A 16,372-nucleotide genomic window follows, 5' to 3' on the forward strand; every position below is an offset into this window, starting at 1 on the left:
TTAACATATATTAAGTTTTAACTGCAAATAAGACATATGCAGTTTTCTCAAATAAAGTTATCTCTTTTGTGGGTTTTATTTATTACAACAGATACGTGTACTAATATATGTACAGCATAATGTTTTTATTCGGTGAAAAACATGCGTAATTAATAGACGTTTACATAAATCTGTTATGCCTCAAGAACTTTATTAAATTTCATATAAATACAATTTTTTCAAACCATAACTGCTCATTAGAAAACTAAAATGCAACACCAAATGGCAATTATAACGGATATTTTCATTAAATAATAATTTTACACTCATTTTTGAAGTCGGATAAGGGCAGGCTCTGTCAAATGACAACATGTACACGCAATGTTTTATAAATAGAGAGCTTGATGAAAACAAAATTTGATAGCAAGTGAAGAGATATCCATGCCATAATGAATTATACTTTATTTTTATTTTACGTTGTATTTATATTAAACGTTGTAGCATATTTATGACTTATAATTTGTGCGCACATTATCAATAGCATGTATGCTATTTACATGTGTTCTACAAATATCTACATATTGATTTGCACAATGTTGTAAATCATTTTATCCCATCATCAGACGTGCATTGTCGAAATAAACCACTGTGGAATAAATTTTCCTCTATTTCAGCAGTGCTGAAATATACCTTTCACGCGCGGCGAAGAATGTTCATATTACTCGGAATCAACTATAAAGTAATCATTTTTAGTAAAATCGAATCAGATTCAACAAAACAAACAATTTGATACCAAGATGTAATATATTTTTAACACATAATGCAACTCAAAAAGCAAATAACATTATTTACAAATATTAAGTGCGCGTACTCGTGACGTCATTTTTAACACGTCATACGACACAATGCATGTTGTTTCACGCTAAAGATGCAGTTGTGTTTAGTGTCTTTTTTTCCATTATTTCTTAAAAATCGGGGACGTAGAGGAACAGAAAAACAGGTTAGTTACTGATCTTTTTGTAATGTATGAGGCTCGACAAGATTTCAATTATGAAACAATGTTTGCTTAAAATATCTTTGGGATTTTCCGTCTAGTTCGATTTTCCTATTCTATTTTTAAAGAAATAATTTACGACTATGAAAATTGATGGGATAAATCGAATACTAGGTCGGTGCCGAATAAAGCAAAGTTTATCTTGCTCGGCACGAAAATCTGAACCACTCGCCAAGGCTCGTGGTTCAGATTACTAAGCCTCGCAAAATAAACTTTGCTTTATTCGGCACCGCCACCGACCTAGTATTCTCTATTTATCCCATCATCAGACGTGCATTGTCGAAATAAACCACTGTGGAATAAATTTACCTTTATTTCAGCAGTGCTGAAATATAGCTGTCACGCGCGGCGAAGAATGTTCATATTACTCGGAATCAACTATAAAGTAATCATTTTTAGTAAAATCGAATCAGATTCAACAAAACAAACAATTTGATACCAAGATGTAATATAGTTTTTACACATAATGCAACTCAAAAAGCAAATAAACATTATTTACAAATATTAAGTGCGCGTACTCGTGACGTCATTATTAATACGTCATACGACACAATGCATGTTGTTTCACGCTAAAGATGCAGTTGTTTAGTGTCTTTTTTTCTTCATTGTTTCTTAAAAATCGGGGACGTAGAGGTATGATAAACGAAAAACAGGTTGGTTACTGATCTTTTTGTAATGTATTAGGCTCGACACGATTAAAAAAATGAAACAATGTTTGCTTAAAATATCTTTGGGATTTTCCGTCTAGTTCGATTTTCCTATTCTATGTTTAAAGAAATAATTTACGACTAAGAAAATTGATGGGATAAATCGAATACTAGGTCGATGCCGAATAAAGCAAAGTTTATCTTGCTCGGCACGAAAATCTGAACCACTCGCCAAGGCTCGTGGTTCAGATTTTCTAAGCCTCGCAAAATAAACTTTGCTTTATTCGGCACCGACCTAGTATTCTCTATGTATCATACCATCGCTTTGATATCTGCCTGATATAACATTGCCTGATATAAAAAATATATCATGGTCAACAGCAAGTTCTTATATCAGTCAATGTTTGGAGTAACGTGCGATTTGTAATAAAGTCAACAATTTCTATTAACATGAATCAGGTTCAACACAACAAACAATTTGATACCAAGAACGTACATTTTTTAAAGTTTAAGTCACAAATCACAAAAACGTTTTTTTAATCATCACAGCCCGCACTACAGAAGTTAAATGACGTCATCCATTGGACAATAAATCTTAAATACCGAAATAGTCATTGGACTCGCGAGTGTTGCACAGAAAGTCAAGACAAATGATAACTTTAATAACTTTATGCTAATCTTCAACTTTTTAAACAAACGATTAAACACGCTTATGTAAATATTGACACCATCATCTAAATGTTTATTTCAATACACATCTCCAAAATGGCGTCTCTGTTCGGTGAACAGTGTTCTTTAATTAAATTTGTCACTACAGTCCATTCCTGATCTCCAATTCAAGACGTTTATAATTAAAGCGGCTGTACTCTTCCCATTCATAGTGCAAACAACTTGTTTTTGTTTATACGATGTTTAAAATAAGCGATTATTCGTGTCATCTTTTCGAACGCCGTTGCTACATGTATGCCAACGTGTAAAAGCCGGATCAGCAAAATAAGCGGGGACCCGTATATTGTTATAAAAATGGATTATTTTGCAGAATGGTAGGAAAATGTGGTATGATTAACAGAAAGACAGGTTACTCTCCCATCGTTTTGTAATATATCAGGCTCGGCACGCATAAAATAACGGCTCGGCTATTATATTATTCTAAGCCTCGTCTGATATATTACAAAACGAGTGGACAGTGGCCTGTTATTCTCTAAACATAATCATCACCTTACATTTAAACACGACAGTGCCAACCCTTAATGTCTGGTTATCCTAAGAACATGCACTATATGTAGGTTTTCATATAATAGTGGTACAAATTCGAACTCGTATAAATTTATTAATTTATATATAATCGCAACAATTAGAATCCAACAACTAAAGTGTTTCGTTGAGATTTTTATGTCTTACGATCTCAATAAAATTCTACAGTATGACCGTGGTAACTATATCATATATGGAAACACAGTGTGTATTCTTGAACGATGTTTAGCCAAAAATGACCCGAAATTTACATGCACACGAATAATGAAGTTTTCTGATATCATGCAACATAATCCATAAATATATTGAAAATAAAACAACAACCTACTTATCTCCAACACAGTTTCAGTCTGAGTATATATTTCGTTAGTTTCGTTACCAATATCCAGTTGCTATATTGCATTTGCAGTTAATAGCAAAGCGATTGACATAAAAAATAAGAGGTGTACTAAGATGATCGTAAATAACTGAAATGTGGTTAATGAGATTGAACTATAAGTCATTTGTTAAATAAGTCGAATCATTAAACAAAGTTTTACCGTATTGAAATACGTCAAATGCTCATTTTAAACTTAATTTGATAGAAATTACTATAGTCTATTTTTGTTAAATCATAACAACACTTTATAACATCATAATGGTCAATATTGCGCATCTTGTTAAAATCGAAGTTTGAAAGAAAGCATTTTAAGACAAAACTATATACTGGCAGTTCGTTAATAACGGTATGATGCGAAGGAGAACTTCAGATGCGTTACAAGGGCAAGTACTACGAACGTTCATAAGTCGAAATTGTGAATCAATTGTGATAAAGTATTCTTAATATTTAAGATGACATAACGTATCAAGCTCAACTTCATGTTCATAAATGTTTTGTGTTGTAAGGCTTTAGTCGGAATAAATCCTGAGTTTCAGCAGGAGCATATGAGTCTTCTAATAATTGAGATTGAGTTGCACCGTAGAATGAGCAACATTCGCACTGCTTAGTTGAGTAAAAACAGTGCTCAGCTGAGTAAACAAATCATCTTTTGAGTCGAGAAACAAACGATTGTTATAATAGGCTCAAATTTAAAGCTATAAAATTTCGCTCGACATAAGAAGTTTCAACTGTTTCAACTCTGATTAATAAATAAACAATACCTGAATGAACATGAATACATCTGAAAAAATATACTATTTTATTGATTTATAAATACTATTTGATGATTTAATATAATCATGTTTGTCTAAAGAGCATTGCGATTTTAAGCAACCCCCATACTTACTGCGAAATGTATTATTAGTTTTTAATGTCTATTTAACAACGAATACATAACATACTACACTTTTATTAACTGCATATATTAAATGGGCCTTTTCACAGATTTTGGCATGTATTAAAGTTTGTTAGTAAATGCTTTATATTGATAAATTTACACATTGGACCCAAAAAATTTCAGTAAAAAAAAGAATACAAATATAAAAAAAAAAGTAACCCTCAACTGGGCTCGAACCACTGACCCCTGGAATCCTGAAGTAAAAGTCTTCCGCCTTGACCACTCGACAATCCGTGCCTATGCTATGAGTGCATGTATATTTAACTTTATATAAGCAATCCTCGTAGTTTCAAAAAATATAACGACTTCAACAGAACTTTCCAAATTATTTAATTGTTTCGCGTTGCAACGCTTTATAATTTTCAGATTTTCAAATCGTCAAAAGATACATATAATGGATATTTTAGATCATGGTAAATGTTAAGTATTACTGTTTCCTCGCAAATAATCATAACAAAAACGAAAATATGCGAATCTGAAACATTTTTTTTTCAATGTTGTCAATTTACAAAAACGTGAAAAGGCCCCTTGAATATTATATTAACTATTTCCGTTTTATAAAACAAGAAAGTGCAATACATAAATACGCATACATTGTTTGGATGTATGATGTTCAAGATAGTGTAACTGCCCTTGAAAATGTTGAAAAAATAATGAAAATCCAAAATATTTAACCGAGATGTCTGAGTAGTGTTATAATTAACTCAAGAATCCTGCTAAAACAGGACTGATTCATCTAGAAACCGAAACCGAAACTATATTTAGAAATAAAACACATTATAATAGTCATTACTTGTTATGATTACATTTCTGAAAATGCTTAACAAGATAACCTGTCTTATTATATAACGATTATAAAAAATTAACGAATTCAATCGGAAATTCACTTGAGTAACCGAGATAAACTGGGTTTTAGTTTACTATATACTATATTTAGCTATGTAGTCCATCTAAAAATAGGACCGAAAAGTATGACACATGTCTATTTTTAACTTTTTGATGATTACGCATTCTAACAAGATAAACAAAAAAATCGGTACAGGATCTGTGTGTTTTTCTTTTGACCTTGCAGTCAATAATAACCCATGAAAGTGCAAGCACTTATTTCCAATTGGGTCCTTTGGTTTTTGCTGAAGAGACAGTATTGGGATACAAGGAATCCGGGTGCGATACCCTAGCTCTTTGCGAATAGTTGTTCTTTTACGTGCTCAGTGAAGAGCAACGATACACGCGAGAATTACCTGGGGTTCATACCAGTACATCTCTTGTGGGGTGGAAAACACTTGAAGCATGTCAGAAATTCCCAGTGCCCCGGCCGGGAATTGAACCGGGGACCTCTGGAATGGTAGACCAGAGTGTTACCACTCGACCACCGTACCACCCATTTGGTAATGAATGCCAAGATCACAGGTGGTTATCGTGTGGCTATGATATTTATTAGTGAAAACATAATTTCGAATGATAAATAATCAAATTATATCGAAAAATCAACTTTTTTGAAAAAAAAATCCCTATGAAATATATATTTTTAATATTGACCCCTTAAGTATAGTCTGAAAACTACAGAGACCGCGTTACTGGCACTATGTATATATATATATATATATATATATATATATATATATATATATATATATATATATATATATATATATATATATATATATATATATATTTATATATATATATATATATATATATATAACAAGGTATTCAACTGTTACCCAAAATGACCCGGAAATACGTGCATCTCTTTGAACAGCCATTTCTTCATCAATTTTGCAGCAATCATTCGGGTCATTTTTAGTTTAATACCTGGTTATATTTATCGATTTGATTGTGTGTTTTTTTCAGAGAAGTTATTTTTCTCGTTATAATTTAATTATTTTTCATTCAAAATGATGTTTTTATTAATTATTTTCACGCTTACCACCTGTGATAAGTAGGTTTGTTGTATTATTATCACTGAAAGCATTTCCAACATTGAAACAATGTGTATAAAAGTTTAATCTTAAGACAGAACACGTATTATTTTTATTAAGGACGTACGCGGCAGTTTTAATGCAAATTTTGCTACACTTAGAATTTGATAAGTTTTGTTATTTAGGTAGAACCATCTGTTGTGGATAGAAAAATAAAATAAAAATCATGGGTCACCGTTGTTGTTCATTTTTTATTCGCACTTGAACAACGAGCATATTTTAACACAAGAACATTTCAGCAATAAGGTAATAACATAAAAACTAGAGTAAATTAATGAGAAAAGTGTTGAAAACAACCTCTATTTATCACAAAATACGTGTTACTGATTTAATTAGACTGTAAATTTAAAAAAAAAACATGAATTTATTCATTTATGTTTTTTTTATCAATTTTTAAACATAAACAAAAACAACAGAATGTCACATATGAAAATGAATAAAATTCATCAAAGTCATTTTTTTTAAATGCCTTCCTGCACCTAGATTTTTTCCACATTTACCTAAATGTTAAATGAGTTATAACTTAATACAAATATAAAAAAAACAGTAGGTCACCGTTGTCGTTTGTTCACAAATGCTGTTTTACGGAAGGTATTAAAATGCAATTTAAAACACAGTGAAAACCATGTACATGGTACAGGTCAAAAAACATACTAGTACACGTATTGCTGTATGCCAATGAAAATGTAGATTTAAATGTAAATGAAAACACAAATTATGTGTAGCAAGATGAGTAAAAGAACAATAATACAGTAAATAACTGAAAACAAGATGTATACAATATATTAAAGGGTCCGTCCAACAGATTTAGGCATGTATTGAAGCTTGTCATTAAATACTTAAAATGCTTTATATTGATAATTTTAAACATTTGAACTAAAAATCTCCAGTAAAAAAAACAAGAATACTATTTTTAAAAAAGGAAAAAATATAACCCTCCACAGGGCTCGAACCACTGACCCCTGGATTCCTTGAGTAAAAAGCCTACTGCCTATACCACTCGACACTCAACGCTCATATTGCGAGCGGATGTATCTTTTACCTATACAACAATCCTCGTAGTTTCCCAAAATATCGTTTCGCGTCGATACGACGCTTTATCTGTTGGACGGCCCCTTTAAAGGGGCATATCAAAGGTATTTCATTTTCATGGACAAAAACTGTCCAGTTTTTGTACCTTGCGTTCATTTTAAGCATGTTTTGTTGTTCTTTCGTTCTTACATTGTTTACATTCTTTTTTATCCAAATATCCGAAATAGATTGCACTTATATCGCAACCGGTGTTTCAGTAAAAAAAATATTTGCGTGAAACTAAACTTCCGCGTACTTCCTTAATATGAAATCAATATTATTGAATTAAATTTAAAGTCCACAATGTAACATCAGTTAATCTTATAATTTAATCTTTGTATGCAACAGAACAACAAAACACCGGTTTTTCCTTTTTAATGGTAGAACGTTCTTGAACATCATGTTGAGAACGAAACTGAAGATGGTTGTCCATATTTAAATCATTTATACAACATAGCAAACATATACTATTAAATGTATCAGAACGTTTATTTTGTATTGAAACAATGTATAGTAAAATCAATAATGTTTGATACAGAAATAGAAAGAAGTATATATGTTGATTTCGTTGTGATATTTTAGTCCTATACGTAATTGCAAACTAAATGTTTAACATAAACAAATAAAATCGTTACCGGCTCTGTTTGTTGCGATCAAACATGTTTCTTCGACGCTTTGTGTAATGAACTTTTTGTATCAAGGAGTCCGTCGAAGCCAAACCTTAATGCACTTTATGAAAATAATTATTATACTAATAACTACATCGCCGAAAATGAATACATAAATAAGTTATTGTATACAGAAAAGCGCAATTCGTGTCGATAAGTATGCAAACATTTAAAATGTGTGTTCATTATTGATGTGTTGACATATGTAGCATTAGCACAATGAAATATTTACGAAGTTTAATACGCTTTTTAACAAGTTTTATAAGTTTATAACATGTTTATTATACAATTCATCAAGACGACCAAAAGCCCAAGTGGACATAGTAAGCATTCATTGTTTACAAAGTTGATATATTAAATAGTTTATGATTAAACAAAGTAATTATACATTTCGCAGCAACAATACATACGCTTATTATTATCCCCACGCTTTTTGAAAAGCGTCTGTCTTCTGTCCGTCCGTCCTGGCCACTATCTCCTCCTACACTATAAGCACTAGAACCTTGAAACTTGCACACATGGTAGCTATGAGCATATGTGCGACCCTGCACTATTTAGAATTTTGATCTGACCCCTGGGTCAAAAGTTATGGGGGTTGGGGTGGGGCCGGGTCAGAGATTTTCACTCATTTTTTAATGTTATTTTACATTAACTTCTTCATTTCTACACCGATCTACTTCAAATTGATACTGAACATCTCTTATGACAATACGGTCAATCTCAGCTATGCATGGCCCCATTACCAACCCTGGGGCGACCCCGCAAACATAGACCACGCCCACCCAAAATTGCCTTTTACTATAACTTCTTCATTTCTACACATATGTCTTCAAATTGATACTGAACAACTCTTATGACAATACGGTCAATCTCAACTATGCATGGCCCCATTACCAACCCCGGGGCATCCCCCCACATAGGCCACGCCCACCAAAAATTGCCTTTTACTATAACTTCTTCATTTCTACACCGATTTACTTCAAATTGATACTGAACATCTATTATGACAATGCGGTCAATCTCAACTATGCATGGCCCCATTACCAACCCTGGCACATGCCCGCCCACATAGACCACGCCCACCAAAAATTGCCTTTAACTATAACTTCTTCATTTATACACTGATTTACTTCAAATTGATAATGAACATCTCTTATGACAATACGGTCAATCGCAACTCTGCAAGGCCCAATTACCAACCCTGGGGCGCCCCCTGGGTCAAACATGCGGCGTGGGGATACGCGTCGGCCTCTGCCGCGCCATTTCTAGTTAAATACTAGGTTATTGTATTTGCAAATATTTATAGTTTATATGTAATTAGATATGTGTAATAACTTCAAATTGTAATCGAACTTATGTATTGCAACCATATATCAAATATATTTTATTGTACATATGTTAGATCTACATGTGAAATAATGTAGTTATACTTTGTACTAACCTCAAGTAACACCTTTCGTTATCCATATCTTAACATTTGGTAAATTCGGACACAGAGAAGATATTATGAAAAGCGTAGACATATAAATGTATTATATATCGTAATTGTTAGTATTGTTTACGTTTAAATGTGCTTGCGTGCGTGCGTTGGTTACATGAGAGCGTTGGTTGGCTTTCACACGATGGTGTAAAGCCAGTCCATGTTGCGAAATTATTGCATATCATCACCATATCGTTTCGTTTATATCAATTTTCACAATAACCGCCTTTTCTGGTTATTATATAATATATCTTTCGTGTTACGGGGAGGATGCACTTGACAGCTGACAATTGTTACACGAATACAAAGGTATTATCAATGCGTGTCATCAGAACAAGCGAGTGGTTTAAATGTTGCGTTATATAGTGATTAAACAAACTCAATGCGGTGTTTATGTTTCTCTGCGAGTAATGCTGTCTTAGAATCACACTGCGGGGGATCACGTGATTACAAAAGTACATCGTACGCACAAAATGGCGGAACAAGCTCTCTCTTAATGAGGAAAATCAAGGTATTCTCATATTTTTATTATATCAAAATAAATGATAATATGCGCAGAGTACCCGCTGAGTCGCCTTATGTACTCTGGTATTTGTCGTTTTTCTTAGATTGCTGTAGTTTTCTCAAACATTCAGGAACAATAAACAATGAAAATTGTACATCGTCTGAACATTACTTTAGTTTGACGCGTTTGCTATTCAAAATGACAAACAACGAAACATGACAAACAACGAAATAAATACGAAATAAATACAACATAATGTTATAAAGCAAAACATGTTGCATTTATTCCGTTGTTATGATAACATTCTTAGAATATTTCGAACAGGTTTTGCACGTTGTTTTAGCTTTTTAAGATCGGTGGCGAGGAATTTGGAAAATAGTACATCGTCTGAACGGTTTTCGTTTGAGTACAACGTCTGAACGGTTTTGAGAACATCATCTGAACTGCTTCTGTTTTTACTTTTAATGCGATGTTTATCATAATCAAATTGTAATAACATTTGTGATCAGCCAATCGATTTTTCGTCCAAATGACGTTCCGTTCTATGATCAGAAAACACAAAAATCCTGTTTTTCTTTTACATGTTTACATAGTGTTTAATTTTATTAAATTAAATTAATTAAATTAAATACAAGTCACGTTTGAACAAGATTGTTATATATATATATATATCATATATATCATAGCCGCCACACGTTAACCACCTGTACTACTAATTATGTTTAAACATGTTACCTTCTATATGGCGCACATGGCATTTTGGCCTGGAAAATTATCAAGATAACCGCCTACTCTTGATGAATTAATTGGTATTGAGTTAAGTCTTGATTAAACGACATAAATATAAGTTTTCCATCAAATTGATAATTTTGAAAAGCTCTGGAATGCAACTAAAAAAGGAAAAACCGAAAATGCGTGAAACGCATACACAGGTATAACATTTTTATTAAACTCAATGAAGATAAATTAGAGGATATTGTTTTATAAAGTTTTAATCACGCTCGAAAGTTGAAGATAATATCTGAGTTGGCAACTTGCCAGTAAATTGCAAAAAGAAAATATCTATAAATATCTCTACCGCACACCGCATAAGTCACCACTTACTCAACGCTATTTATAACTTATCGAAGTACTTTCAGTTTCGAAAATAATGCTTTAGAGATGTGTCTGGATCACACGTGCAAGATGTGTAAGATCTAATATATCTCTAAAGTATCCGATCAATTATCGATCGGTGTATGCTGATAAATTATCTTTTGCAATGTACCGCGCCTGTTAGAATTTAAAAAATGTACGCACCAGTTTTGTTTTCGAGATTTTTTTACGGCTTAGCTGTTTCTTTAAATGGTAAAAATATACTTTACAAAATGTACGCATCACTATTGTTGTTTTCGAGATTTTTTAGGAATTACCTGTTTCTTTTAAAAGGTGCATATGATTTGGAGATGGCGCACTTATGAGTTTGCAAAAGTCTATTTGGAAAACGTGGCTCTTAAACAAACCATGGCATGCAAGTTGATATTGTTGTATTTGTAAGTTAATCTTATGCGTAGATTTAATGACTCACGTGTTGTTATCTGTCATAAAAACTTTCCTAGTTTACAAACTTTATATAAAATGTGCATATTTAATCAAATCGTTATACACATTGATCCTTCTTAATGATTAATAATATTGTCAAAGAATGCAACGTGTATTGACTTATAATTATGTTTCACGTTTTGTAATGGTATAATAAAAGCAATGATTTGCAGTAGAGATATACAACACACTTTTAACAAGTGCACCTTTTTTCGAAAACGGTTTATGGAAATATTTCAAATTTCATAGCAATGTTTAATTACTGCAGGTCCCTTTCTAGGGCGGGGAACCTGTTTTTCGTATTCACGTGTTTATTGTGATTTTTATTGTGTCTGACTTCGGAAATGGCTTACGTTTCACTGTGTTTATATTAAAAAATAATATCTGCGTATTATTTTCAGTTTTGGAGTAGTAAATTTCTGAATGGAAAACGGGGGTCCCGGTGGCTGTGCAAACGGCCGAGGAGGACGCGGAGTCGGTGGTGATGCCGGAGGTGGGTTTATTTTTGGCGGAAATGGAGGTCAAGGAGGAAATGGGCGAGATGACGCTTTGAACAAGGATGGGAACATCGACATCAGCATAGCCAATAGACAGGTGGAACCCGAAAGCGACAGCGATGAAGGTGTGTGTTTTAAAGTCTACATTAGGAAATTAGTTCTGGCTGAACTGATTTGTTTCGATTCATGTGTTTATTTTATTTATCACGTGTTAATGATTGTGTTTTTTTCTTCAAATTTGTCAAAGTGTTTTCCCCTTGCATACATTGTTATTTTCCATGTCACCTCAGATAACATAATAGTTGATTATATTAAATAAAAAAGAACGTTGTTTTCTAAATTTGTTAACGCATTAGAAATAGATATCATAGAAGATGAACATAACAACTTACTTTCGATTTTTGAAAACTGTTACACAATGTTTACCCGATTTATTTTATTTAAAACACACTTTAACAGATACTATTAAACAACGGCATTAGATCTTAAATCATTTGTTTGGGAAATTACAACGCGCTAGTAACCTATACTTGTATCTAAAAAACATAATATAAAAAAACGTGTTATTTTTCATTAAGTAGAACCTATTCAACGATGCACCAGGTGTGGAAATCGCCCAATACAAGAAGAAGGCAACCGATCTCAAAACGCCGGGCGTTAAGAATGTTAGACCCCAACAAGAGAAGAGTATGAACATCGGGTGCATGTCAACACTTCAAACAAAAAACTTGATTTTGATTATTTTACTATGACAGTGTCATTTAGTGTGTATATTTCTTTTTAAGGACTCAACCATATGGCATACAAAACATATACATGTACATTAATTTAAAATCTTCGCACAATTTTTATCATTGGTTCTGATACATATCAATGAGTGAATGTGATTCTTTGTTCCAATCGTTTGACATGACTTGATTGACTTAACTATTGTACGATGCCATGTGGTATCGTGTCCATCTTTTGTTATATTTTACAGATACATGGAATATGTGTTATGATTGTGTGATTTCCTTGACAAAAATGTCTTTTAATATTGTACGTTTCCATGCCGTACTGTGCCAAGCAATATTGTATAAACCGTATTACTATCATAGGGTCTGAATATATGTTCGATTACAAAATATCTCTTTCAATCAATATGTAACATTGTCTAACCAGTATATGTGTTTTAGTTCTATAAACCGGCATACTTGTATCTGTATATTAATTGCCAATAACGGATTGTTTCTCTATAACATCGATAGCCCTATGTTCTAATTCGAAAATGTTTATTTCATCGCTTGCAAATCACCTCTTTTATAGACAATTTAACATTACAAAGAATCCAAAGATCGGTTTGCAGGTATGTCTGTTTGAGCTGCTATTTCTCAAATCGTTCCAGGATTATATTTCTGTATTTTAAAAAAATGCTGAGACATTTATTGCGGAAGGATAATTTATTAGTCAATTAAAAAAAAACAATGACGTTCGCAAAACCATGAAATATTCCGACACAAACGCGACCAGACGATCTGCATCTTTAAAAAAAACATTTAAGAAAATGTCTTCAAACATGTATAGTAATATATAAAGTAATGCGATTGGTCTGTTTTGCTTAGGAGAATAATGTATAGTTGTTTTCTTGTTATAGAGCATTAACACAGTGTGTAATATTTACTTGGTTTTACCAAGAAATGTTGCGAATAGACGTTATTCTAGTTGGGAGAGTGATGCATAGTTGTTTTATTGTTGTAAGCAAAAAGTCATTTATTATTTTGTGCTGATTTTATCCAAGAATGTCCCATATACAAGTTGTTTTACAATATGCGTTTGCCGCACCGCGACTGGAAAAATATATCGAAGGTGTAACATGTCAAATGTGTTGACGGTTGCAATACGTAAATCTCTTAATATTTATTGGTTTATGCGTATTTCTTCTTTTGTGCTGTTTTTCTATTGTGTTTGTTTTATGTCAAACTTTTTGTAATTAGTTACTTCCCGTTAAATAAACATGATATCTTTCCTGCTTGTATCACTCTTTTACTTGTACAGGGACCTTTTAATGTTTTGATAAATTTACAAAGTTGAAATCAATTGTTTCAGATATGCAAACTTTCGCTGTGGTCATGATATTTGCAAGCAAACAGTTATACTGAAAACATATCAATTATACGTATTGTTGAAGATTTAAAAACCTGAACATTATAAAGAGTTACACACGCGAAACGACGCGAAACGATCGAACAATTTTGACCGTTCTGTTGGTATCGTTTTATTTTGTGACTTTACAAGGATTGCTTATTTTATGTATAAAATACACCACTCACGGAGCACGAACGGCCGAGTGGTTTCAGTGCTAGACGTTTACTCCAAGGGTCATTGGTTCAAGCCCAGTTGCGGATTACTTGTTTTCTTTAATTTTATTCTTATTTTGCACTGGATATATTTAGTTCCCATGTTAACAATTATCAAAATGAAAGCATTTAATGACAAACATCAATACATGCCAAAATCTGTGAAAACGTCCCTGTAAATTATTTTGGTAAATACTTCATTATTGAATAACGTGTAAAGGAAAGTTGACATTCTTACAATCGCTCAAAGAAATCCAGATTAACAAAACATATTTGTGCATTGTTATATAGCAAACCTGTTTAATATTTTTGCAACAAGGTGTGCATTAAACATTAAAGACATTTTAATTATAAGCAATGAACAGTTAAACTGTTGCCATAACGATACGTTTAAACGACATTTAGTGTCAAATGTTATATCAAGAAATAATTGAATTCCGTTTTGTTGAAAATATTTATAAAAGGACACGTGATACATAAATATTGAATGACTTGCTTAATAAAATTTCTGAAATTATTCCTTAACGTGCACTTTGACTTCAATCTAACACTTAATTTAAACTATCCTTTAAAGTAATATATTAATGATCCCTTGTGTATGTATTGCCTTGTGTATTTTTAATGTAAAATTAATAGATTAAAAGTATTGTGTGATTGTAATTTGTTGTGTTAAAGTGAAAATTGAAATGACTAAAGTTGAAGGCATACAATCATCCTTCAAGAAACTGCTACAGTGTTAATACAACTGAAGTACATGTTGCTTGTTCGATATGACAAAGACAAATATTAGAGTCTGAAATGATTTAGACTGTATTTTTAAAACTGAACAATTGTGAAATAAAATGTGTCTCGAGTTAACTTAACGAATAGAACGTAATTATTATTTGTAGACGTGTATCTTAACTGATACCTTCATTCAAAATCAAACAACTAATCACAAATGCCGATGAGAAACACATTGTTATTTAGCCATGTGGCTGATTCCGTGGTCAGGCCAACAGCATCCGATTTGTGTCCAGTAATGATCTTTTGAACACCACCACCTCCTCAACCGCACCCGGTTCCTTTTAGTCGACCGTGACCCATTCCTTTCGATTCCACCGTTTTCATCTTTTCTACCGCTTCCCATTCCACATTTGCAGAAACATATTATGTATGGTTTGAGTTTGTTTTTTTACATACACACATCTCTGCTGAAAATATTACATGCAATACGAAGCAAAGTATAGAACACTTTGGTAATATTAGCATATAAAATAACTTAACCAACCAAGAGTAAATACTTTCAACATAATCAAACATACTAACCCAAATCAGCTGCAGGGTGTCCTATTCCAAGTCCACCAGAGCATGGAACACTATAAACCTTACACATATACCTATAAATGGCACGCTAGAGTTCATTTGTGAGTCGGGGTATACACCCAATGACCAAAGACAATTGCGATGTGGCAATAATTCACAATGGAGTGGACCGCAATCCGTGTGCATTACTTATGGTTCGTATACATGAACTGCGTTATGAATTTATGACAAACATGTAATTACTTACAAGGAAACTGTGAGTCATGCCTAATTTTTGTGTTACGGATATAAAATGAAACAGTTCTTTGACATGTATCCTAAGTACGCAATCATTATGTGCAGAAACACAAGAAAACGTTTGAACTGTCAACAACCCGAAAACATCGGGACACAGCACTTGAGTTAAAATTTTAAGTTACCGAACAAGGTCGGTTAAAGACCTCTTCCCACTCAAATATGGTGTTTTTTTCTTGACCATACAGCCAGGATGTAAACATATAATGTTTTTCTTTTCAAAATGTTCCAGGTCCATTGAAAATCTTCTCAACACTGAGCTTAGTGCTGTGTGTGCTTTTACTTTTGTCTCTGGCTAGGAACTTATTCTTAATTATGAAGATCAAACGATATCAAGCAGGAACTGACAACAACCACGGTGCAACAACAGATGTTGAAGGCGACCCGTTTATAAAAAATAGTA

General features: G+C 32.7%; 1 long non-coding RNA gene across 11 annotated transcripts; it reads left to right on the top strand.

Annotated features, from left to right (window-relative positions):
* The first annotated feature begins 876 nt into the window (after positions 1-876).
* On the top strand, positions 877-14,039 carry LOC127856461 (uncharacterized). Of its 11 annotated transcripts, none has more exons than XR_008038045.1 (3): positions 877-979; positions 11,939-12,159; positions 12,616-14,039. It is a non-coding gene; the product is annotated as an uncharacterized LOC127856461 (long non-coding RNA). The 11 variants fall into 11 exon arrangements; XR_008038049.1 differs by lacking the exon at positions 877-979 and adding an exon at positions 1,292-1,686; XR_008038047.1 differs by lacking the exon at positions 877-979 and adding an exon at positions 1,292-1,666.
* The last annotated feature ends 2,333 nt before the right edge of the window (positions 14,040-16,372 follow it).

The sequence above is a fragment of the Dreissena polymorpha genome, chromosome 13 (genome assembly GCF_020536995.1).
Source record: "Dreissena polymorpha isolate Duluth1 chromosome 13, UMN_Dpol_1.0, whole genome shotgun sequence".
In the NCBI taxonomy this organism is placed as follows: Eukaryota; Metazoa; Mollusca; class Bivalvia; order Myida; family Dreissenidae; genus Dreissena; species Dreissena polymorpha.